This window comes from Odocoileus virginianus, chromosome 7 (assembly GCF_023699985.2).
Source record: "Odocoileus virginianus isolate 20LAN1187 ecotype Illinois chromosome 7, Ovbor_1.2, whole genome shotgun sequence".
Classification (NCBI taxonomy): Eukaryota; Metazoa; Chordata; class Mammalia; order Artiodactyla; family Cervidae; genus Odocoileus; species Odocoileus virginianus.
Window position 1 is genome coordinate 83,474,840 of NC_069680.1, and position 27,381 is coordinate 83,502,220.

Below are 27,381 nucleotides of genomic sequence, written 5' to 3' on the forward strand. Positions count from 1 at the left end.
ATAATACAGAGAAATTAGTAATGAGAAAAAAAATAGCCTCTCCGTCTGTGGGAGAGGTGTCTCCAGTCCTGGAAGGCTCAGTCAGACAACCTGAACTTTCGGCTATCATTCATGGATACTTCTGCTGCTTTGTCATGTTTTCTGTCTTTTTCCAAAATCACCTGCCTATGTTTACCTGCTTACCTGATAGAATTTAAACAAACAGTTTTACATTTGGAAGATGCTAAGTAGAGTTTGAAAATATTGATGTTACTTTTGGCACTGGCAGTCTAAGAGTTCTTATTTCTATGCCATGTTTTATTGCACTGGCTCAAAATTACAGAACAGCATTAGAGAATAATGGTGAAGAGGAGTAGCACTGTTTTGTTTCTAATTCCAACTGGGATGCTCAAACTTCTACTTTTATTTTTTATGTATTTTAGCAGGTGAGTATGAGACGATATTATTATAAATATTCTTTGTGTCCAGAAGCTATCCATTAGTTTATTAAATAATTTTATTTAAATAAAAGAAAGTTTAAATTTATTATTGCTTATTTAAAAGATATATTGGAACTTTCCTGACCCTGCTCAGATGGTAAAGCATCTGCCTACTATGCAGGAGACACAGATTTGATCCCTGGATCGGGAAGATTCCCTGGAGAAAGAAATGGCAGCCCACTCCAGTACTGTTGCCTGGAAAATCCCATGGACTGAGGAGCCTGGTAGGCTACAGTCCATGGGGTCAAAAAGAGTTGGACACGACTTCACTTTCACTTTAAAAGATACATTAAGTTGATTCTTCCCTTTTTTTTTTTTTTTGCCACATCATACAGCATGGAGAACTTCTGTGAACAGGGCATGAACCTGTAGCCCTGTAGTGGAAGCGTAGAATCTTAACGTCTAGACTGCCAGGGAAGTCTACATGAAGTTGATTCTATGTTACATGATTTTTCTTTTCCTTTTGATATAAAGGTAGAGAAGTAAATCTGCACATTAATATGTAAAGCAGATGTCTTGCTTGCATTCTAAACTGGTAAAGAATGAGGAGGCAGGACCCCTTTCAGATCAAAGTCTCGCTGTGTGTCCAATGATGCCCTGGGCTATAGCACCTCTTTGGGATGCTGAGATTACTGGAACCATGTGCTATGTCCCACAGATCCTTGGCTTGTCTGCTTCCCCCAGAAAGTCTGTTTCTTCAATTTCCCAACATTGTGGCAACTGCTGTCCCTCACCTTGCCACATTAATAAAAAGAAACATCTCGAATTTAAGACCACAATTATTAAAACAATATCAGATTGATGCTAGACTAGACTGATGACTGGATCAAAACATAAAATCTGGAAACACATCTTCGAATGTAGAACTAGTATATAGAATATGATGATGGTAGTATCACTAATCATCAGGAAAAGGAGAAATTGTTTTATAAATGGTCCTAAGAAGTAAGAAAAAATGAATTATTTGGAAAATAATTTTGATATATTTTACTATCCATTCATTATTTGAAATAACATCGGCTAGATCAATGAGTTAAATGAGAAATTTAAAAATCACATAAGAATGAGGACATATAATGTTTGTGGTATAGGGAGTGTTTCTTATTTAGCTAATACAAAGAAGATACCACGCACAGAAACAACATAATGAAATGACTACATAAAAATGTTTGCTTTGAATAGAGCAAAGAAGCCCCACAAATCAATAAAAAAGTGTTAATATTCCAATAGGTAAGTGAACAAAGAATATGTATTATTAATAAGTGAAAATGTTAGTCACTCAGTCGTGTCTGACTTTGCGACCCCATGGACTGTAGCCTGCCAGGCTGCTCTGTCCATGGAATTCTCCAGGCAAGAATGCTGGAGTGGGTTGCCATTCCCTTCTTCAGGGGATCTTCCCAACCCAGGGATCAAACCGGAGTCTCCTGCATTACAAGCAGACTCTTTACCATCTGGGCCACCGGGGAAGCCCTATGTATAATTAATACAAAGATCCAAAAATACAGCAAGTTGAATAAACAGAGGAGCCTGGCAGGCTCAGTGGGGCCTGTGGGGTCGCAAACAGTCAGATACAACTGAACAACTAACACTTTCACATTTTTTTTCAAAGACAATAAAAGTCTTTCTTGAGTAACAGTCCTAAAGTTAGTGGTCCAGCAGGTTGAGACAACTCTGCTCTAAGACCTAAGTTACTTCCAGATTGCCGTTCCATTCCATCATGAGGAATTTCCCTGTCTGCATGGTGGGACGAGTTGTGGATATATGTTTAGCAGGAAGAGAAGAACATCCCGCCCTCTGTGGGTGAGGTGAGAGTTGTGCACATTATATGAGTGAGAATTTAGGTACATGGGTACAGTCAGCAAGGGAGGTGGGAACTGCAGTGTGAGCTATGTGGCCATGAGTCCAGCATTGCTGTCCTGATGATGGGAGAACGGTCACCTGTGTTCACTATGGAGCAAATACACATTGTCAGTACATATGGGGGAATACAGAAAGCTCATTAACAACCAAAGAAACACATCATTAAAACTTATGTGACATAATACCTTTCATGCCTCAAGTAAGCAAAGATTCTTTGACATAATAATACTAGGTGAAATGTGACACTCTGCTAAATTGTCTGCGGGGATGAGGATGGACAGACTTCCTTGAAAGCAATTTAGCTATTTAACCAAGACCTTAAAATATTCATACCTTGGAGTAATAGGCAAATTTATCTATATCAATGGATGATATAGAGAATTCAAAACTAGAGCCATACATGAGAATTGTATTAATAAGTGCCAACATTTAAACATTTATTAAAGGCCTACTTCGAACCAAGATTATTGCTATGTCCTCTGCTTATATTACCTAATTTAATTCTAAAACCTGGTTATGAGATACTACTATAGTATCCCATTTTATTGATGTGGATATGGACTTAGAGAGGTTAAGTAACTTGTTTGAAATCACAGATAGTTGAATTGTGATTCAAATCACAATCTAGGTCTTTCTAACATCAGAGCCCTAGCTGTTGATAAAGTTCAGTTCAGTCACTCAGTCGTGTCTAACTCTTTGTGACCCCATGGACTGCAGCATGCCAGGCCTCCCTCTCTGTCCATCACCAACTCCTGGAATTCACTCAAACTCACGTCCATTGAGTTGATGATGCCATCCCTCCATCTCGTCCTCTGTCATCCCCTTCTCTTCCTCCTTTCAATCTTTTCCAGCATCAGGGTCTTTTCAAATGTGTCAGTTCTTCGCATCAGGTGGCCAAAGTATTGGAGTTTCAGCTTCAGCATCAGTCCTTCCAATGAATATTCAGTTCCAACTTCCTTTAGAATGGATTGGTTGGATCTCCTTGCAGTCCAAGGGACTCGCAAGAGTGTTCTCCAACACGACAGTTCAAAAGCATCAATTCTGCGCTCAGCTTTCTTTATAGTCCAACTCTCACACCCATACGTGTCTATTGGAGGAACCATAGCTTTGACTAGATGGACCTTTGTTGTCAAAGTAATGTCTCTGCTTTTTAATATGCTGTCTAGGTTGGTTATAACTTGATAAAGTTAACATTTTACATTATTGGGGAAAGGATGGGTTTTTAATGCATAGTGTTAGGAAAACTGGCATTTCATTTAAAATAAAAGTACCACTTACACCAATGATTTCTAATAATTTCCAGTTCATGAACCACTTAAATCATCTGATGAGAGATGGAAACTTTTCTCTCTTTCACATACACACATACACACACCACAAACACACATATCTATATACAAAGAGATGTATGTATATGCAGATTCTTCTATGCAGTTCCAATGGGTTTTAGAACCAGGAAGCCATGAACTTGAAAAGAACTTCAGTCAAATGGCAATGTGAATTCCAGATGGATTGAAAATTTAAATCTAAAATTAAACATAAAAATAGCCTTTGTGTGCATAAAGAGATAAGGCACCTAAATCTCCAGCCTTGGTTCCTTAAACATGCAAAAACTCGAACGAACTTTTTGGCCAATGCAATATGTATTCTATAAATATTTCCAAATAGACATATGCATTGGTGAAAATAACTTCATAAATTTGGAGTTATTAATGAATTTCTATTCATAACACCAAAACAGACACCATGGGGGAAAGGTGAATAGATGTAATTATTTTAATTGTTTATTTATTTGTTTTAATTTTAAAATTATTTTTTGTAGATGAAATAAGCATACATTGTGTTGAATTTCTCATTACTTAGTATTACTAACTACCTAACTATGTGATTAATGGAATTATTTTTAAGTGTAAATTTTTGTTGTTATTGTTAACAACATAGCACACCAGCTTTTCTCCTTTAACAAGTATTTAACTGAGCATTGATTGTCTTCTGAGCTGCCTTCTAGACACTGGGGACATGACGGTCAACAAGCTCAAGTCGACGTGGGGTAGACAGGCACACGTCAGATGGCTGAGCCGGAAGCCTGCTCTGAGCCCAGTGAGCGCAGCGAGGATGCCTGCCGACGCTCCAGACAGAGCAGAGGACCGCTCTTGGGTTTGTCCCTCGAGGGTGCTAAGGGGTGAGTTCCCACAGAGAGAGTGGCAGAGAGAATTGAAAAACAGAGGAGAATTGTAAAACGAGGCAGGCACAAGCCAAGGGGGTGGTGGACCCAAGCCAAGGGGGTGGTGGACGCTGACGGTGGGGTCTGTACTGTGTGTGCAGAAACAGACGGTAGGTGGGGCCAGCTCTCAGAAGTGCCTGCTTCCTGGAAGAGGTTTATGGAACGTTCTGCTCGGAGGAGGGAGGTGTGGGTTGGAGTAAAGCCATCTAGTCCTGGGTAATAAACTTGGATTTCAGACTTGAATGTGCTTGGGACTGAAATTCACTTGTTACAGAAGTAGTGTCCTTGGAAGAAGATGGGAAAAGCTTTATGTGAGCCTTAATGAGTGCGGTTATATAGGAGTTTGATTTCCATCTCATAACTAATAAACAGCCCTCAATATGCAAATTTCAACTTCCCTTTCAATTGCTCATGTTCATCTTGCAAAAAAAAGTAATTAAGAAAAACATGGGAAATGCCATCTCCCTGTTGGAATGAAGCATCTCTTGGATGATCCAATATCTTTGCTCCAAGGCTTAGAAGCTTATTAACTGTCTCTGCCTCATTGGTTTTTCTGTTTAGACAATTCCTCCCCCATAATCTAATCAATGTTAAAGTGAAACATGACTTTAATTGAACAGCACATAATAAGATTTGTTAAACTTGAAGTAGAATAATATGACTAAGTTCAAAACTGAGAAACAAACTGAGAAATTATTTCTCTGTGTTTCCTTTGCATGCCTGTGCTTAGTCACTCAGTCGAGTCTGATTCTTTGTGACCCCCATGGACTGTACCAGGCTCCTCAGTTCATGGGCGTTTTCCAGGCAAGAATACTGGAGTGAGTTGCCATTTCCTACTCCAAGGGGTCTTCCTGACCCAGGGACCAAACTCGGGTCTCCTGTGTCTCTTGCAGGAGGATTTTTAAGCACTGAACTACCTAGGAAGCCCCTATAGTTAGTCATTTTTCTTTATTGATAATTTTTTAAACATTTTAAGCATTTTTAAAATTGAAGTATAGTTCATTTGTAATGTGTTAGTTTCAGATGTACAGTAATGTAATTCAGTTATACATGTATATATTCCTTTTAAGATTCTTTCCTTTTATAGATTATTACAAAACATTGACTATAGTTCCCTGTGCTATACAGTAGATCCTTGTTGTTTAGCTATTTTATATATAATAGTGTGTATCTGTTAATTCCAAACTCCTAATTTATCCCCCATATCCCCTATGGTAACCATAAGTTTGTTCTTTATGTCTGTGAGTCTATTTCTGTTTTATAAGTAAATTCATTTGTCTCTTTTGATCATTTTTCTGTGGCATCTTTTATAAGATACACGTTCAATGTGTACATGGGATAGATTAACTTTATCATATTACTTGGGACTACAGTGGAGATGGAGAAACAGGAAACCACTAGGTTTTATTTGTTTTTTATTTCCACAGTGTTTGACTTGGTCCTTTTCTCTTCATCCCAATTCTACTGCCCAACGTCAAATCTATTGTAAAACTCCCAAGCTGGTTTTCTGTTCAAGTCCTTGTGATGCGACCCCATCCCACTTGCTGGTCGTGTGGCCCACAGTTAATTCACCTGGATTCACGCTGAGCTGTAGGGCTTCTCTGGTGGCTCAGTGGTAAAGAATTCAACTGCCAAAATGAGGAAGATCCCCTGGAGGAAGAAATGGCAACCCATTCCAGTTTTCTTGCCTGGGAAATCCCATGAACAGAGGAGCCTGGCGGGCTACAGTCCATGGGGCCACAAAAGAGTGGAACACAACTCAGTGAGTAAACAAAAACAACAGCTGTGGGTTCGTGGAGTACTCATAGCCTCTCAAACAGGGTTTGCTCTGGTATCCTGTTTGTCTCTGCATGTGCTTTCTTTTTTTTTTCTTAAGGCTTTATTGAATTTGTTACAACTTTGCTTCTGTTTCATGTTTTGGTTTTTGGCTGTGAGACATGTGAGATCTTGGCTTCCTAACCCCTGCACTGGAAGGCGAAGTCTTAACCACTGGACCACCGAGGAAATCCCACACTATTTCTTCTATCTGAAATTCTCATCTGTCTCCTCTCTGCCCATCTCGTAGTGTAAGAATTAAGAAGATGTTAATTTTGCACCTGAATGGTCATTATTCAAATCCCTGGACTGCCACTGCTGAACTGTGGATGCTTAGGCACGTTCATCTCTCTGAGTCTCATTTTCTTCATCTGAAATTGGAATAATGAAAGGATTCATTTCAAAGAATTATTATGAAAGTAAAATCAGACAATGCATGCGATTGGCTCAGTGCATAATGCATTCTAAATAACCAATACTGTTTTTACTCTTAGTATGATTACAATTATTATTGCTATTTTTAAAAATTAATTTTTGTTAGAGTATAGTTGATTTACAACGTTGTGTTAGATTCTGCTGTCCAGCAAAGTGAATCAGTTATATATGTATATGGATATATATACGCATATATCCAGTCTTCTTTAGATTCTTTCCCCATATAGGTCACTGCAGAGTGCTGAGTAGAGTGCCCTGTGCTATATAACAGGTTCTCATTAGTTATCTGTTTTATTATAGTAGGGTGTATATATCAGCCTCAATCTCTCGATTTATTGCCATTTATCAATGATAATTTTATTTCTCCTCTCTGTGTATCCATTTTGTTTCCTAGATATGCTCAGTCACTCAGCCATGTCCAGCTCTTTGGGACCCCGTGGACTGTAACCCACCAGGCTCCTCTGTCCATGGAATTTTTCAGGCAAGAATACTGGAGTGAGTTGTCATTTCCTACTCCAGGGGATCTTCCCAACCCAGGGATCAGTGGTGATAGACTCGGGAAGAAGGGAGATAAGACACCTTTAGAAGGTTGGTTCATCCCTGTTCAGTCCCTACGGCAGCTCTGGAGTTCCTAGAGATGTAGAGACCATTTTGGCGGTAGGGAGGACAGCTGATATCATATCATATCATTTATGTCTTTCATAGCATTTCTCTCTACGATCAAGCCAGGGCTTGAGTTCTCATACTCCTCTTAAATCCAAACAAGCAACATCCTGCAGTGAGTGGAAAGCTTCCATACTAAAGATAAGGAAGTTTGACCTCAAGCTTTAACTCATCAAAAATCAGGTGATATCCTTGGACAAATGACTTCATCTCCCTGAGCTCAGCTCCTGGTTTACTTTAAAAAAAAAAAAAAGAAAGAAAAACAAAAACAAGAGGATTACCTTATGTGGTCTCTAAGTATCTTTCCAGTCCTAGGGTTCTGTAGTTCTACATGGGGAAACTCACTGTTTCTGCTGTCTGTATACTCAGGCGGCTTCATGGGGTGTGCTGAGTCAGGCCTCCTCCACCTGGGGGCATGCTGAAGCCACTGGTCTCACTTCAGCTCAACAGAGGACAGTGACTTCAGAGTCTGTGGGAAAGAAGTGGAGGGGCCCCAGGCTTTCTAAGATGTGTATATGTTCAGACATATATAATATACATGTTTTAAAATAAAGTCCAATACTATATAACCAAGGTTGAATATTTATTCTCTATAGAAGTTTCCAGAATCTTTAAAAAAAAAAAAACAAAACCAGAAGACTCTTGAGAGTTCCTTGGACTGCACGGAGATCAAACCAATCAATCCTAAAGGAAATCAATCCTGAATATTTGTTGGAAAGACTGATGCTGAAGCTCCAACACTCTGGCCACCTGATGTGAAGAGCTGATTCCTTGGAAAATGCCTCGATGCTGGGAAAGACTGAAGGCAAAAGAAGAGAGGGGCAGGGGATACGATGGTTAGATAGCGTCACGGACTCAATGGACAGGAGCTTGAGCAAACTCCAGGAGACAGTGAAGGACAGCTGCAGTGTGTGGGGTCACAGAGAGCATGACACAGCTTAGATACTGAACAACAACAACACAATACAGGAGAACACCGACATCTTATATTTAATTTAATTTTTATTTTACTCTGTACCTACTTGGCAGTCCCTTCTCAGAAGAGATGATAGAAATGTCTGATCATGCTGTTTAAGACATAAGGAATCAAAACGAATGAACACAAACATATAAGAATAACAAACAACTTCTAGAAACGCTTTTAACCATCCAGTAAACTACCTTTCTTGAAGGGTACAGAAGCTTTAGGAGGCATGAATTTCCCATTAGAGTTCCTTGATGTAGGTTTTCTTGATTCTAATAAAGAAGAGTGAAAAGCCCGAGATAGAAACCACTTTGAAGACGCTCAGAGGCCCTCAGCGCAGTCCCCTCTTAAGACGTCTTTATTAACACTCAGAATCCTCCCAGGCCCCTCTCCTACAGACATGACAGATGCCTTTGACCGTCTCGCCACAGTGGGGAGACTTCTGTAGACTTCTTTCTGCACTTTGTGGAGTTTACAGAGACGACACAAGTCGCTTCCGCTGTATTTATCAAGGAAAAAGTAATTGAAAACAGCGGGTAGCGGTGCCTGAGTCCCTGAAAGAAGTCTGTTTGCCAGTTGATCCATGGAGTGCTGAGGCTGGGAGCTTCCATTATAGCTCCTGGGTGGTATTCAGGTTCAGTAAACCCCAGTGTGTCTGGGTAACTGGATTCCTAAATCTTAAGACTATTTTCATTTGCTAACGAAAGAATAGAAGTAGAATGGAATCTACTTAGAAAATGTGTTTTGCTTCTAAACATTTGTGAAATTGAACATTATTGGTGTGATTTTCAAAGGCCTTACTTAACTGTACATTAAAAGAAAATCCTCTTTCTGCCTTAGGTAGTAAGATTTGAAACGAAACACTCCAACTAAAAATCTTAATTTATCTACTTAAAACAAGCAATTGAAATATATAGTGAAACTGTAATTTTGGTCTATATTTTCCAAGTCACCTGTAAATGTGTTATCATATTTTCATACTTTAAAAAAGAAAAAGAGAACCCAAAATGAAATATAGCAAAACATAGCAATTAGGTTCAGAAACACAGTTGGAGTAACATGTCTAAAATTTCCTGGCCAGTCCTATTTCCATTTATAGGATTGGATACTGAAGTCTCACAAATTCTTAGAATATCCTAGGAATTCTAATATAACAGCATCTAGACTGATTTTGGCTGCCCTCTTACATACAAATATGGTACATAAATTCCTTGTTTAACCTTCTTCTCTGATATGAGAGTCAGAAAAATATGGTCACCACAATGGGAAGCCAAGATAATGACTTTGGCTAGTCCCCTAAAGGTATTGACCAGAACTAAACCTTATCCCTTTGAGGGAGAATGGATACATGTGTGTGGCTGAGTCCCTTTGCTGTTCACCTGAAACCATCATGACATTGTTAGTCAGCTGTACTTCAGTACAAAATAAAAAGTTTTAAAAAAACACCTTAGCCCTTATGGGTCATAGGAAACCACTTACAGGTGAAGCAGGGGAAAGGCAAAACTAAAAATGTTGAAACTTGATTCTAAGCAGAAAACGTCTTTGGGATAGTTAATCTAGAAAAGAGGATATTTTTAAAGATATGCAATAATTTCCATAAACAAATATTGTTGACAGTGAAACCTGTTATATTGATTATTAGCTTGATGTTTCATCAGCAACACTAACACAGGGATGGATTCGTGCAAATTCATACGCGCACTCTCAAGCTGGTCGCTTTACAGACTGTCTATTTGTCATAAGGGTTTAGCTGAGGGGTAGGGGCTCTAACTGTGGAGCAGAGATGGATGTACTGGCCCTTCAGGTGCTGGGTTCCAGCCTTACAGACTGCGTCTTAATCACACAGGCAGTGAAACTCCATTCACATGTAAGTATAGGGAGAGAAGTTGTGGGGTTCACTACAGCAGAGAAAAGTGGTATAAGTGTTAGGAAGAAATTCTTGGCCACAATGATAGCAAAATGCAGTTCCAAATATGGGGGATTTCTCATAGAGTATTCGTCCATCACACAGGAGGAGAAGGAGGAGGAGGAGGGGGGAACATACGGTGCTAGGGATAACCTCTAGCCTTATGTGCTGTGATATTTTGAGGAAGAATGATACAACTTGGGACAAAGTTCACTTAACAAACAGCAGTTCTTGATAATATCGCCTCGTTATCTGTGGCTGATTTTGTGGAGAAAGGATAATTAGAATCAAGCTCAAGAAAAAAGGATTGGGATTTCCCTGGTGGCCCAGTGATTAAGATCTCACCTTCCAATGTAGGGGATGCTGGCTCCATCCTTGGTCAGGGAGCTAAGACCCACATGCCTTGGGGCCAAAAAACCAAAACAGACGCCATATTGTAATAAATTCAATAAAATCTTAAAAATAGCCCACATCAAAAAAAAAAAAAAAAAAAAAACACACTTTTAAAAGAAAAGAGAGAGAGAAGAGGATCATGGGAGAAACATAGCCTTAACCACGGACAGAGTTGAAGAATCAGGCTCCCCTGGACTAGAGGAATTTGAAGAGCAAATACTGCCAAGAGTCCAGTCCAATCTGAATAGCCCGTTATCATTAGGGCTGTGAACCAATATTGACAGTCTGGTGCCAGAAATGCCCATGGGGACACATGGGCACTTATACTCCATACATTAACATAAACAGTGTTTTTAAGCAAGGTCACTAACCTTTTCAGGTGGGACATGCATTTTTTTAAAAGACACATTTGTAAAATCTTAACTGCAATTCCTGATGTTTGCTTTTCTTCAAAACCACCTTCTGATTTTGGAACATTCTCCCCAGCCTTTAGCCTGTCCCAAAGCCTGGTGCCTACTTCTTACGGCTCCTGTCTTTCCTAAAACTTCTAAGACTTATGACTTAGAGCTGTGCCTGGGGTGTTCTTTCTGCTGCTGCTAAGTGCTCCCTGAAGATCACAGAACCACGTTCACAAAGGGGCAGCCTCCCAGGACCTTGTTCCTCTTGCTCTGTGGCTGAGCTGATGGCCCTGTGGCTCAGAGAGTGCTTTGCAAGCAGCTATTGCAACCTGCTTATCTGTTGGCACTTTAAACCACACGGTAAATCAAGCAAAGAGCAGGTGATTTAAAAAAACTTTAATTTCACTAAACTTCTTTACAGATATAGTATGGGGACACTTTAGAAACTTTTGGGAAGGAAGAATAGAAACTAACTCCATTAAATGTGTCAAGGAAAAACTAGGTGAAACCTTTGCTGCAGACCCTTTTTTGCCTTTTAGATCTGTGTTTTGCTTGAAACTCAACATTCATAAAACTAAGATCATGGCATCCGGTCCCATCACTTCATGGCAAGTAGATGGAGAAACAATGGAGACAGTGACAGACTTTATTTTCTTGGGCTCCAAAATCACTGCAGATGGTGACTGCAGCCATGAAATTAAAAGATGCTTGCTCCTTGGAAGAAAAGCTATGACCAACCTAGACAGCATATTAAAACCCAGAGACATTACTTTGCCAACAAATATTTGTCTAGTCAAAGCTATGGTTTTTCCAGTAGTCATGTATGGATGTGAGAGTTGGACCATAAAGAAAACTGAGTGCCAAAGAATTGATGCTTTTGAACTGTGGTGTTGGAGAAGTCTCTTGAGAATCCCTTGGACTGCAAGGTGATCCAACCAGTCCATCCTAAAGGAAATCAGTCCTGAATATTCATTGGAAGGACTGATGCTGAAGCTGAAGCTCCAATACTTTGGCCACCTGATTCAAAGAACTGACTCATTGGAAAAGACTCTGATGCTGGAAAAGTTGAAGGCAGGAGGAGAAAGGGATGACACAGGATGAGACGGTTGGATGGCGTCACTTGATGGACTTGATGGACATGAGTTTGGGCGAGCTCTGGGAGTTGGTGATGGATAGGGAAGCCTGGCATGCTGCAGTCCATGGGTGCCCCCTCTTGCTCCTCTGACCAGGCCCTCTGACATCTTGCCCAACCTGACACACAAATCTGACTGGACTTCTAGACCATCTGGGCAGCCACCTCTTCCCCAGCTCTCCCAGTTGAAAGTCCTTAACTGGTCCTTTGAATTCCAACATCTTACTAGCTGGATCTTTCTGTCTTGCTTTACAATGAGTACAATAACTCCCCTTGGAGACATTCACTCCTTAAGGCTCTGGTCTGGATTCTGTTTGATTCATTCTGTGCCTTCTCAGTTTCCCAGGGCTCCATGAAGTATTTGTCATGCAAATTAATGTGCCTGTGATATCCTACTTGTGGATGTCCTTAAAATAAACTGTTGGGGATAAGCAAAATGAAAAAGAATGCATCTCACACTAGCAGGGACCCCATTTGCCCAGAGGATGTTTTGTTTTCTCTTGTTCAGAAGATTTATTTTAGTTTAAGAGCCAAGGTATGTTTTCTTTCCTGGGTAAATTATGTGCGTGGTTCCTGCAGCAACAGCTCCAGTGGATGTTGACTTACTGCTGAGAGCAGGAGAGGAGGAAGGGGGACAGAGGAATGTCACAGCCAGCTGGTTGCCAAGACATCTGCCACTGCCCCATGGGGGTGGGGGGATGGGATGTGACCAAAGGCTGAGATCACCAGTTGAACCACACAGGAGAGGGCTGATTTGGGTCAAATAATACTCTAGGACCCAAACTAGAAACATGAGCCAGAAATGCATGGTGTTTTAACACAACACCATGGGAATTCCCTGGTAGACCAGTTGGTTAGGGGCTTCCCTGGTGGCTCAGATGGTAAAGAATCTACCTGCAATGCAGGAGCCCTGGGTTTGTTCCCTGGGTTGGGATGATCCCCTGGAGAAGGGAATGGCAACCCACTCAAGTATTCTTGTCTGGAGAATTCCATGGACAGAGGAGCCTGGCGGGCTGCAGTCCATGGGGTCACAAAGAGTTGGACACGACTGAGCAACTTTCACTTTCCAGTGGTTAGGGTGCCAGGCTTTTACTTCTGTGGGCCAGGGTTCTATCCTTGTTTGGGGAACTAAGGTCCTGCAACCTGCACAATCAAAAAAAAGGGGGGGGGGGGAGAAGACATCAGTACCACCACATCTGGTAAATGATGAAGCTCCCAGAAAACTTGAGTTTTTCTCCACCGTGACTCCAACACAGGCCTTTTCCATTCAGATCTCTTCATGTTGAATAGTAGGTACAAAAGAACTTGGCACAAACAAGGAGACCGAACAGATCTGTATAGGGAGGAAAGGGAGAAAAGTTTTTAACAAAGAAAGATAAAGGGACTTCGAGCTGTCACTGGAGCCTGAGATTTGCTTCTGGCCCCATCTCCTATTCCTTGTTTGTTTCTAGAAGCTCTGCTTCCTGAAAACAAGGTTCTTTTTTATTATTATTATTATCATCTGTGACTCAGGGTATAGACTGGACCACTTTTTATATCCCATGAAGGAAGTGGGCTGGTAAAATCTGCCACTTACCCGTGTCACAGAGGTAAGGAAGTGGCTTAGAACTCTTCCAGGCCTCAGGGTGCCTATTCGTGAGTGACTTAAAAGTACTTAATGGCATCCTGGCAACCTGCTTGTTTTCCAAAATAGGAAATGCATTCTTGAGGAAATCCTTCACATTCAGTTTTCTTGGGGAGAAAAAAATTCCTCTACAAATGTTCAGTTTCAGCATGAGACTTGCTACTTTCCCTGACAGCTGAAGGTTGTGCTACTGATTTATTGGGTGCATTAAGTTAATATGTAACTTGAATAGCAAATGATGCCCAATGGCTGAGGTCAAAATGTTCTGTTTGCATGAGTTAATTTGCTGTAGGTTAATAGTTAAATCATTAGAAAATTGATACCCACTAAGAGACCTGAAAGAGAAGGTTCCATTTCCAAAAGGTCACCTTATTTCCCCAAGTCTAAATTGCACACTGGAGAAACTCTCAATCTCAGAGGAACAGGCCATGCTGTGGGCTTTCTGTTTCCTGCTTCAGTAGGCTTTACAGCGGGCACTCAGGAGTTAACTGTGAGGGTGCTTGAGCTAGTTGAAAGCAAAGCATTGCTTGTCCCAAAAAGACACAGTGAATGATGCCAAGGCTGGGTGAAGTGAAGGCAGAATGAACACCATTCAGCAATATGGTATTGTTGCAATGATGATAACCCATTTGTCTGTACAAGTGCCTTCTGTTGGTATGCGATAATTAAGCTTAACTGCATCAATATGTTCCCAGTCATGTAGCTAGTAGAACTGAAGAATATACTGCCACCAAGAAAAATGCTCCAGGTTCACACCTGAGAGTTTCCTCAGGAAAGCTCCAATCCTAATAATCCAGTCTCAATGCTTACAGCCACCCAAGGTGCTGTAAAGAGGGCTGGAGGGAAGGCTGTGAAAACCACAATTAATAAAAGTCACTGAACAAGGAACTCTGCACTCAGATCTTGCCAGACTAAGCCTCAAAGTCAACATCCAATCACATATATTTGAAGAATTAAAAAGCAAAAATAAACCTCAGAGAAAAACAGCTGAAACTGCCAAATAAGAACCCTGAACAAACTTCCTCATACTTGGTTCCCCAAAATTGGCAATTTTCCCCAGAATTTTTTTCAAAGCCAAGATTGGTAAGGGTAAGTCAACCTTTTAACATATTCACTTTTTACCTGGTTTTGGTTGACATTGTTGCAATAACATACAAGGTTGCTATCTGGCAAACTGGCAACGCATGTTTAAAAATCAACTTGCCAGAGAACAGTCTGGATAATTGTTAAATACTTCATTATATAATTGAGAGGGGACAGTCTCGGGGTGTAATTGTGTCTGCCTGCATGGATAAGGGAATAAGACATTGACAGAAATGGACCAGGTAGGAAGATTAAATGGCAATGCAATTTAATATTGTTTTTTTTTTCCCTTAAATGTTGCAACAATGTTAAAAACCTTTTGGTGTTAGGGTTCTTTCCTTGTTCTTGAACTTTCTGCCTTCCAACTTTCTAGAACAGAAAGGAGGAGATGCAGGAGGGACAGCATGATGTGAAAATGGATCTGTGATTTTGAAGATCTTACTTCCCCATAACTGGCTCTGTGTCTACTGATGATGCAAATACACTCTGAAGTTCAGTTTTTACATCTTGAAAAATCTCAAAGAGATTAGATGAGGTGATCCAAATCCTTTCTTTTTGTAAATTTTTTTCCAGCGCTGTCTTTAAGAACAACGATGGAGAAGCAGGCAAGTTCTCAGACAGAAACCAAGGTCTCATCCTAAATTCTCCTTTCTCAAGTCACAACTTCCTCCACTTCTTTGTTATTTGATTCAGGAATAGAGAGTCTAATTTGTGATTTCAGGATCAGTTAAGAATTTTTGAAGAAGCTTGGGGTAAAAAGAGGCTGTCTGCACTGAGAATGACCTCACCTTAGGAAATGGTGATTAAAGAGATTACTCTCTTGTGTATATGTACATATACACAATGGAATATTACTCAACCATTAAAAAGAATACATTTGAATCAGTTCTAATGAGGTGGATGAAACTGGAGCCTACTATATAGAGTGAAGTAAGCCAGAAAGAAAAACACCAATACAGTATACTAACACATATATATGGGATTTAGAAAGATGGTCCTATGTGCAAGACAGCAAAAGAGACACAGATGTATAGAACAGTCTTTTGGACTCTATGGGAGAAGGTGAGGGTGGGATGATCTGAGAGAACAGCATTGAAGCATGTATATTATCATGTATGAAACAGATCACCAGTCCAGGTTGGATGCATGAGACAAGTGCTCAGGGCTGGTGCACTGGGAAGACCCAGAGGGATGGGGTGGGGAGGGAGGTGGGAGTGGGGTTCAGGATGGGAAACACAGGTAAATCCATGGCTGATTCACGTCAATGTATGGCAAAAACCACTACAATATTGTAAAGTAATTAGCCTCCAACTAAAATAAATAAATTAAAAAAGAGAGATCATTGTCACTTGAGCACTTTAGTAAATTCTTAAAAATTTTTTTTTTCTCTAGAAATATCTTGTTGGTTTGCTGATAAAACAAGAAGAGGTACTAAAGTCTGCGGAGAAAAAACAAGAGGGAAAAGGTGTCAGGGAACTTAGTCTTACAGTTGAGGGTCAGTTTTGAATCTACCTGATGGCTTTAGGAGAATAGGCTTGCAGCCTGGAGATATTCTGGGAATTAATAATTTACCTTTTTAATTTCATCTCTGCCAGCAAAATGAGGAGGTTAGTTTCAGATTGGGAGCCTAGGGATAGCAGAGTTATTAAATCTGAGATGGATGATACCAGTAAGGAATGAGCCTGATGATTGGTTTGTCCAATATGTACATTAGTTAAGTTTTGTATCAATAGTTTTCTTCAAGTATATACTGTATGTTTTTCTTAAGACTTTTTAGGTCTCTTATAGATTGCTAATATGAATGGCATCGTCTAGATGATAATTTCTTTGTTCTCAGCTATTTTTTACCTCTGCCACTGGATTGGCGAACAGAGGGCAGTGAAGCAAGAAGAAAATAACAACAAAGAAAATTCCGTATGATCATTTCCATCTTTTATCTTCTTCATAATTTATTATTTCCTCCTAAATTTTTTATCCCATTTTTCACTCTTGATGCTATGTATTTGTTTTTTCTCTCTTTTCACTCAGTTCAGTTCAGTCGCTCAGTCGTGTCCGACTCTTTACGACCCTATGAATCACAGCACTCCAGGCCTCCCTGTCCATTACCAACTCCCGGAGTTTACTCAAACTCATGTCCGTTGCATTAGTGATGCCATCCAACCATCTCATCTTCTGTCGTCCCCTTCTCCTCCTGCCCCCAATCCCTCCCAGCATCAGGGTCTTTTCCAGTGAGTCAGCTCTTCACATCAGGTGGCTAAACCATTGGAGTTTCAGCTTCAGCATCAGTCCTTCCAATGAATATTCAGGACTGATCTCCTTTAGGATGGACTGGTTGGATCTCCTTGCAGTCCAAGGGACTCGCAAGAGTCTTCTCCAACACCACAGTTCAAAAGCATCAATTCTTTGGTGCTCAGCCTTCTTCACAGTCCAACTCTCACATCCATACATGACCACTAGCTAAAACCATAGCCTTAACTAGCTCTTTTCATTAATGAGTCCTTAAAACTTATGAGTGTTATACTTTTAAAAATTAATGGAAAGAGATTTTTTTTCATACTTAAAAAATTAGAAAGTTATTCTTTTGTTCTGGGGGTTTTGTTTGTTTGCTTGTTTTTGGCTGCATTGTATGGCTTGTGGAATCTTAGTTCCCTGACTGAGGGTTGAATGGGGGCCCTTGGCAATGCAGTCCTAACCACTGGACCACCAGGGAATTCCTAAAAGTTAGTGTTTTACTGTCTCATTGATTTTCTTGCCAACCAGTATATATAATGTTACTCATTGACTGTATGTCCATGATCTTAAATCTAATTCATAGAAGGAAATGAAAAAAGAAGAGTTCTTGAATTTTCACAAAATTCTTTCAGGAGCTGGCTGGAATGGTGAATGGAATGGAGTAAAGATGGGTAAGTAAATATGTACATGTGGTTTAAACTGACATGGCTTTGGACCCCAAATTCTTGTTTATGGACAAGAACCCACCTGTAGTGAAATTCCGTCAGCACCATTGCTAAGTTAGAATAAGGATATTATGATGAGTTTTTAATAAATGTATAAGGATTTGATTTAAAGAACTGTCCTTTTAAAGTATCTTTGTATTTTCAAAAAGACCTTTTTTTATGGACTAATGATAATAAATGATAGTTTTTTTTTTCTTTCACGTCATTTTGGGAATAAAAATTGAACAACCCAGTGTCAGATCATTTAAAAATGACTTAAAACTGGTAGATCGTTTTTTGAAATTTCACGCACAAATAATCCAGAATCTGGAAACCACTGCCATAGCACAGATAGGGGCAGTTCCGTGGGTTTATGTAGTGTGTGTTCATCTACGGGAGAGGTAAGGGGTTTTGTATCACACACTTCTGTGGCTGCCGTAACAATGACCACAAAGTTGGTGGCTTAAAGCAGAACTGTATTCTTTTGTAGTTCTGGAGGCCAGAAGTCTGAGATGGAGGTGCCAAAGGGCCATGCTTCCTCCAGAGGCGCTGGAGGGGGACCCTTGCTTGCCTCTCCCAGTGATACCATGCAGGGCTCTGTGGGGCTCCTGGCCACAGAGACTTTCTGTGTCCCCATTTCTTTGATTATGGGAAACAGCCTTCATTCATCCTCCATGACCTTCCCCGAGTTCCAATGGGCAGATTCAAGCAGTTGTTATTTAGGGAAGGAAGGGGATGGGAGACTAAGGAGAAGCAGTCAAGAGCAGCCTTGGGCAAGGTCTTACTTCCCCATCAAAGGATACACACAACAATGTCTTTGAGCTATTTTGCAAATATTGAAAGCCCCTCTAGGTGGGAGACATTAATGATTAACAGTGGTATGCTGCCTACAAGCCTGTAGACCCCAGGCAAAGTGGATCTGAAGTTTGAAGATATTGATCTCTGGTTGCCTCATCACGAATCCATGAGAAGAACGTTGAAGGAATGATCAGTCCCTCTGAACAATTACTATAAAACTTGTCACTACCCTCCCCAGGGATTTTGAGGGCATGAGCCCTCTGTGTCCCCCTTTGCCTGAGAAAGCAATAAAACTATCCTTTACTTCTTCACCCAAAACTCTGTCTCCTAGGTTTGATTCAGCACCAGTGTACAGAGAAGCTGAGCTTTAGGCATCACCAGCTTCTGGAGGTCAACCTTTGCTAGGCTTCCTCTGTGTTCTTCATCCTCTGCCTCCATCTTTACACTATTGCCTCTTCTGTGCGTCTCTCTGGGTCCAATCTCCCTCTACTTTTTTTTTTTTTTTAATTTTTTAAGTTTCCAGATGTGCCATGTGGGACGTAGAATTTTTTTCCTGTACCAGGGATTGAACCCACACGCTTGTTGCATTGGAAGCACCAAAGCTTAACCTCTGGACCAACAGGGAAGTCCTAACTCTCCCTTTTGCTTACATGACTAATCTTTCTGTGTCTATCTCCACTCTCTCTTAAGGATACTTTCCATGATTTCCCTTGTCGAAAGATCCTTAATCTCACCTGCATAGACCCTTTCTCCAAACAATATTTACACATTCCAGGGATTAGGGTGTGACCATAGTTTGGGGAACACCTATCAACCTACCCTAGGCATCCAACCTGATTATTCTAGCCAAGCTCACTCCCAGGTCATCTGGATGTGGCCTTGACTAGAGAGAGCCAGATTTAGGTGCTAGGATGGAAATGTCTTCAGGTGGTACCATAACCGGTTTTTTAAATGTCAAGTTATGAATTTTCTATTTTGGTTATTTCTGGATGATAAAATTATAGAGGGTTTCTTTTTCCTTTCTCAAAATATTTTTATTTACTATTTTAAAATATTAAACAAAATCAAATAAATACTATTAACAACATTTATCATTGACTATTATTAGTAAACAAGTAATATTTAATAAACATTATTAAATAAATAATATTCTAAAATTAAAAGTTTTCCTGTCACTTAAAATTTTAACCTGGGTCTCCTGCCTTGTAGGCAGATTCTTTATTGTCTGAGCTCTATGTGGAAGCATCATTAAATATTATTAAGTAAATAATATTTATATTGTTAAGTAAAATTAAATACAAACACTATATTAGTAATAATATGCTACAATTAATGTATTTTTGTGATAGCAGCAGTTGATCATTTTAAAGATTATGTTTGAAACATGCTCTAAATAGTTACCATACTAACTTCAGTTTATGGATGAAAATGATAAATTAACCAGATATGAAGCAGGAAGAACTCTATGTTTGTCTAGGCTAAGGAAATATGCAGGAGATGAGGGTGGAGCTAAGCTGGCTTCACACTTAACATTCAAAAACTGAAGATCATGGCATCCCATTCCATCACTTCATGGCAAATAGATGGGGAAACAATGGAAACAGTGACAGACTTTATTTTCTTGGGCTCCAAAATCACTGCAGATGGTGACTGCAGTCATGAAATTAAATGACGCTTGCTCCTTGGAAGAAAAACTATGACAAACCTAAACAGCATATTAAAAAGCAGAGATGTTACTTTGCCAACAAAGATCCATCTATTCAAAGCTATGGTTTTTTCAGTAGTCATGTATGGATGTGAGGGTTGGACCATGAAGAAAGCTAAGTGCTGAAGAATTGATGCTTTTGAACTGTGTTGTTGAAGAAGACTCTTGAGAGTCCCTTGGGCTGCAAGAAGATCCAACCAGTCCATCCTAAAGGAAATCAGTCCTGAATATTCATTGGAAGGACTGATGCTGAAGCTGAAGCTCCAATACTTTGGCCACCTGATCAAAGAACTGACTCATTTGAAAAGACTCTGATGCTGGAAAAGTTGAAGGCAGGAGAAGGGGATGACATGATTGGATGGCATAACCGACTCGATGGACGTGACTTTGAGCAAGCTCCGGGAGTTAATGATGAACAGGGAGGCCTGGTGTGCTATAGTCCATGGGGTTGCAAAGAGTCGGACACGACTAAGCGACTGAACTAACTGAGGGTGGAGCTGGAGAGAGGTGAAGAGAAATAAGCTGTTTACAAGCTGTACAATGGTTGTATGCTAACATTCCTCAATTTTAAAAAATGTATAAAATAGATGATTATGGTCCCCATGTGTAAAATGCAACAGCACAGAAGTCCCTGTCAACTTTTAACCCCTAGTTTTCATTTCTATGCCCTCTGATCTCCAAAGATACTCTATAAATAGCCCACTCTACCATTTCAAAAATTTTCAAGGCTTTACACATGTACAAAATTTGAAAATGTTTGACATTTAACCTATCTACATTTATTATAATTTCTAATTTGTCATCTTATTTTATATTAGTTTATGCATCATGATTTCTTATTTAATTTCCCTTTTCCTTCTTTTGTTAGATGACTAAAATTGTGGTACCATTTTTGTTTTTTTCCTCTAGGAGGTTTAGAAGTTATTCCATCTTTTTTCTATTGTATTAGTCATCATTCTTACATTTTTAGCATGCCTATTTCAACATGTATTAATCTAAATTAAGTTTTATCTCTTTCTTTACTAAAAGGACAAAATTTTAGCACACCATTATTTTCCCTTTCTCTCTAATTACTTCCCATGCCACATCACTCAAGAATTTAGTTTTAGATTTGTGAACTTTATTATTTACTACATATTTCAATTTATCTATGGCTTCTTTGCTTACTGTTATTTAGCTTATATTATATGTAGGTTCTTCCTTGGGTTGAGTTTTCATTCCATTGTAAATAATTCTTGAACAAGCAACTCTAGAGCAGGTTTATTTCTGAGGGCTTCCATGTCTACAAGCTTTGAGAAATCTCTATTCTAAAGCTCTGATGATTCATAAAGATACCTCTTGGCAATTTATATTTCTCTTATATGATACTAGTGACCCATCCTATGTAAAAATCTGTGTCTTTCTTCAGTTAAGATAAATTCTCATTTATTTTTCTTCATATTTTCCTCCATTCAGGCTTCTCTGTTTCTGGAATTCTTATTAGAACCCACAATAGAACTCTTAAAATGTTTCAACTTTTTTCTTTAACTCTTTTGACTCTTAACTTTCGACTCTTTAAACCCTTTTAAAAGTCTTTTAAACCAACTTTAAACTTTTTCCTCAGTCTGACCTTTTATGGAAAACCTTTGCTAGCCTCCGTTTTAGATCATTAATTTGTCCATTGCTGTGTTCATTTATCCGTTCACTCCTTCCATGACATCTCCTGTCTTTATAATTTTAGAACCTCAAGAATTATTACTTGCTTTTTTGTTGTTTTTCCCAACAGCATATTCTAGTTTTACCATGCAAGATCATCTCTCTGATGACATTAATTTTAATGCTTAAAAGTTTATTTCTTTTTCACAAATTTTCCCTTGAGTCAAGGTTCTGTCTCTTCTTTTTGTATTTTAATGGTTTTCTCCTGAACTTCTGGTGTTCTGACTCCCTCTAATTACACCTAAGGAGGAAGAACGAGATGAACCAGTGCCCCACGAATAGCTGGTTTGGATTTGCTCTTCCCCAGAGGAGAGAGTAGCTATAACTGAGCAGAAAGCAGTTCTTTAATTACCATGATGATCGCTGAAGGACCCTCTGCTCCAGTTGTTGACAGTGAACTTGGGTTTCTCTAGGTCTGCTCTTATCTTCCTGAGTAGGTTTTTTTTTTTTTTCCTTCTATGCATAAGCTGGACTGTGGTTTCATCAATCCTTGACAATTTAATCCATGTGCTTTCTATCTTTTAGAAATTCCTCACAATTTCAGGACCCCTTCCTGTTACTCTCTAGTCTCCCAGCGCTGTCATGAATTTAGTCTTTAAAAAATTTCTTTTTCCTGGCACTTAAAAGGATTTGCTGGGGAGGTGTGGGTTGGTAGACAAGTGTGGTCAGCCTGTCCTCTTCACCCATTCCACCATGTCTGCAAGATGCAGATAAAAAACATTATATGGCAAAAGCCCTTTTATTCTTCAGTTTTAGGAAATTTTACTTTCCATCAAAGAATTTTATAACTAATTAAATTATACTATCCAAAAGTCAAAGCTTTAACAATTGAACCACGTTGTTGTAAATTGCATTGACACACACATTCCTTTCTCTGGTTTGGTAACTGAGGGAACCTCCACGGAACCAACCACGTGTTTACATGGATGGTTGTGGAACGTGTCCTACTTTCTGGCTGGTTCTTTTCTGGCCTCCTGTTGTTTTTGTTGCTCGGTCCCTTTGGCCACATCAAGCAGTTTTCCGCTCTTAGTTTACGACTGCTAGCATGTTTGCTCTTCTTTCAACTTCCCTCTCAGTTTTCTGTGGTATAGAAAACCATATAACAAAGCATCTTACAAAAGCACAGCCTGTAGATAATGGACTTTAGGACTAGGTGCTAAAGAAAAGGTGGCTTTTTGTAAACCATTTCAGAGATGCAGAAACGTTTTGCTTGTTTCTAGACCCAGGATTTTTCTCCAACTAAATTGTTTACTAGAAGTATGATTCTGAAAGATAGAGATATTTCTGTGTGAATAGCCTTGTCATTAAACAAAAAGATCACTGTATATATGTGAAAGTGTTAGTCTCTCAGTCATGTTCAATTCTTTGCGATCCCATGGACTGTAGCCTGCCAGGCTTCTCTGTCCATGGAGTTCTCCAGGCAAGAATACTGGAGTGGGTTGTCATTTCCTTCTCCAGGGGATCTTCCTGAACTGAAGATCGAACCCAGGTCTCCTGCATTGCAGGCAGATTCTTTACCAACTAAGCCACAGGGAAGCCTCTAGTGGCTCAGTTGCAATTAGTGGCCATTTACAATTCCAAAAAGACTTAAAACAAAAAGGCTCATGGGAAGAGCCAGTGGCAAGAGGCAGCAGTTGGGCTTGAAACCGTAATTAATATTCATCCACTCCTTTTTCTCCCACCCATCTGTTGGATTCTTCTCACCCTCCAGACTTTCCTACTGGTCTAAGCTGGCTTGTCCAGTGGGCCCCAGACCTGATCCCTGAGAGTCTGGACCCTAGTCACCTTGTTCCTGCGTCAGGCTCTTGTTGCCATGGTTACCAGCAGACATGGAAACCCCAGGAAGTACCCCGGTGTGTCTCTTGAGCTCCAGACACACTCTTCCCTGTTTGTGTGTCAGCATTTCTAGTTTTTTGTGATAACCATGGCCATCACTCACGCTAGAGAGTAAATGTTTCCTTTGCTGCTGTGAGCACAGAGGTCCAAATTAACCAGGCCTCAGTGTATCTTGGAGTTCAGTGAGACCCTTACTGGTTTGCCTAGTGGAAACATTCCAATTTCTAACACAACAGACCTTAAAGTTGCGGGGGCTGATGCACAAAGTCTGAGAATGGTGATAGGACCCCACACTACTTCTACTCCTTGATTTCTGGACTGCGGATTCTTGCTGTTGGGGACATGGCATGTTATGATTGTTGTTGGAGGAGGGTGCTCCAACCCCATCTGAGGTCATCCCAGCTGGTCCTTTAGCTGAGCCTCTTGGAGGTCATTCCAATATTCCATCAGGTGGATGACTTCTGGGTTAACAGAGTTCTTGATGGTACCAGTGGATTCCATGATGATGTGCCCATTGTCAAACTTCCTTATATGTAAAGTGGATCCTTGGGTACCAGGTGGTGTTACTTGAGATTCCCACATTGGGAAATGACCCTGCAGTCCTCAGTTAATGGTTCTAGAAGAAGTAGGGCAGGCCATGAAGCCTAGCCCATGCCTTGGATAGAGTTGAACATTAAGGACAAAATACCGCCTCCTTCACTAACGGTAGAAGTAAATTTGGCATCTCCACTGGTCTCCTTGGGGGACAGTACCAGACTGTACTGTGAGTGCCTGACATTAAGCTTTCAATTGCTGAGGCACCTATTCAAAGACATCCATCTCAGTTATAGGCATTGCCAGCGGCACAACGAGATAAAAAGCCAGGTGGCCTCATCCATAAATTTCCCCTTTCGGAAAGCTCTAGACAACTGACTGCTTGACCAACACCACCTCGCTTCCTGGGCTTTAATTCCCACTCTTAAATTCACCAGCAAATGGTGAACCTATGGCGTAGGCATAGGCACCTCAGCCTCAGCCCTAATAAAGGCAGAAGCCAAGGTGAGGGTGCTCTCTCTCCCTCCAAACTCACCACGTGGCACTGAATGTGCTGTGTACCCTTCAGTAACTGTGAGTAATAAATCTTGATCCTTCAAGTTCCCTGATAGTTGTTGCTGAGGCTCGTCCTGCAGTTATACTAAAAACCACAAGGGCAGGTCCAACCACAATACTGACTCTGAAAGGAGAAATGCCCCTGGCGGGGGGCGGGGATGGAGGCAGGTGAATGCTGCAGGCATTGCTAGCTGATAGCATCACTATCAACAGGCTGGAACTGTGGCAGTCACAAACCTAGGGCTCAATGGGGCTGAATAAGAACAAGGTCTTTGGTGACCTCAGAAGCAAAACTCTAACAGTGACCTGAAGGGTACAGAAGCCAGAGAACAGAGTACAGGAGTGGTGGGGTGAAGGTGACAGAGGGCAGACAATTCTGCATGATGGTGAAGGAAATGGGAGAGGTACTGAGAGTGTCTCATGAGGAGAGTGACGTGATTGAATTTTTTTTTAAAGACAAGTGTGCCCAGAACATATTTAAGTATTGATGAAAGTAGTTTAAAGCCTTGAGGGAAATTGAACACTCAAGAGAAGAGGAAGATTAATGGAAAGATATCATTGAGGAAGTACACAAGAGAAGATCTAGAGTGCGGGGGAAGGACTCAACTTAGATGGAGGAGAGATCTAGGTTGCAGGTGATAGAAACACTAAGTGGGTGTGGATATAGAGCGAACTTGTGCGGATGGACTGAGACAGTTATGGAAACAGCCTTAATTGAGCCTGTAAGATGTGAGGACTCAGGCCTCAATAGGAATCATGAAGTAAAGACGTTCTTGAAGATTCCTTTAAATTCATGAATATAAGAGAAATAGGTGTCTTGTTAGCACAGTAGTAGATTTTTTTTCACCTTAGCAGAAGTCAGTTAATTGTAAAAATAGGTACCATTTACTGTGCTTACTGTGTGCCAAGCACTGTACTCTGCACTTTGTATTTTTTCTCCTTTCATCCTCACCGTAACTCTAGGAAGTAAGCTTGTAAACATTACTATCGTCAATGACAGACAAGAAAATGAAGGTGGTGTGTGTCTCCCAGAGCCGTTGTCACCCCACCACGCCAAGCCCAGGGACCATCTCTCACTTGGACTGTTCTCTGTCCCCTTGGTTTCGTTCTTTACTCCCTGAATCCTATTCTGCACGTAGAAAAGATTATATAATCTATCTCCCACACTGTGAAACCCTCTAGAAAGCTACCACTGATGACTGAATGAAATTGAATTTCCAGCAAGACCCTACTTGACCTGGCCTGCTTATCGCTTCGATTTCACCTCATTTCCTGCTCCTCAGCTCAACATGCTCCAGGGTCCAGGTCTCTGGTGTTCCTCAGCCTCCTTGAGTTTATTCTTGCTTTGTGGAATTTGCACTTAAAGTTTTTTCTGCCTGAAGTGTTCTTTCCCTAGGTTTTTGCAAAGCTGGCTCTCTCTTGTCATTCTGATCCAGCTAGAATGGCATTTCTTTGAAGAGGCTTGCCCTGCTTGGGAAGAGAGAAACCAAGGATAATTCCCAATCAGCAACCTAAGCTGCCTCCCTAACATTACTCTGTTTTAATTTTATTAAAGCTGTCACTCACTGCTATTTTTTGTCATTTATTAACTGTCTTTCTCTTACTAGAGTTAAAGCTCTATAAGAACAAAAGCTAAAAGGCAAGATGTTCTTGCTTTCTGCTATATAATGTTTGGCTTCCCTGGTGAGTCAGACAGTAAAGAATCCGCCTGCAATGTGGGAGACCTGGGTTTAATCCCTGGATTGGGGAGATCCCCTGTAGGAGGGCATGGCAACCACTCCAGTATTGGAGATGGAAGAATCTCTTGCCTGGAGAATTGCCATGTTCAGAGGAGCCTGGAGGTCTACCATCCAGGGAGTCATAAAGAGTCATAAAGAGCACAGCTCACAGCACAGCTATCCGTTACTGTTTAGAAGCTGGCCTGACTTATAACAGGCCTGGGCAACTGTTGCTGAAAGAGTGAAAGAATGAACTCAATGAATGAACGAATCAAGTTGCATATTCTGTGTATCTTTTGATGTCAGCACACCCTTCATAAATGACAAAACTCCTTTCTTGGATGAGAACCATTTTTAAAGTCTACATTTGCTACAATATTGCTTCTATTCCATAATTCAGCCTTTTGACCATGAGGTATGTAGGATCCTATGGAGAAGGCAATGGCGTCCCACTCCAGTACTCTTGCCTGGAAAATCCCGTGGATGGAGGAGCCTGGTAGGCTGCAGTCCATGGGGTCGCACAGAGTCGGACACGACTGAAGTGACTTAGCAGCAGTAGCAGCATGTAGGATCCTGACTCCCTGACTAGGGATTGAACCTGCATCCCCTGCATTGGAAGGCAAAGTCT

At 40.5% G+C, this 27,381-nt stretch overlaps 2 long non-coding RNA genes across 2 annotated transcripts; one reads left to right on the forward strand and one right to left on the reverse strand.

Moving 5' to 3' along the window:
- Positions 1 to 1,845: 1,845 nt before the first annotated feature.
- Positions 1,846 to 11,478, forward strand: LOC139036097 (uncharacterized). The gene is made up of 3 exons (XR_011488841.1): positions 1,846 to 4,521; positions 5,991 to 6,325; positions 7,208 to 11,478. It is a non-coding gene; the product is annotated as an uncharacterized lncRNA (long non-coding RNA).
- A 40-nt stretch (positions 11,479 to 11,518) lies between these two features.
- LOC139036096 (uncharacterized) lies at positions 11,519 to 14,048 on the reverse strand. The gene is made up of 2 exons (XR_011488840.1): positions 13,846 to 14,048; positions 11,519 to 13,602 (listed from the first exon to the last, which is right to left on the reverse strand). It is a non-coding gene; the product is annotated as an uncharacterized lncRNA (long non-coding RNA).
- Between the last annotated feature and the right edge of the window lie 13,333 nt (positions 14,049 to 27,381).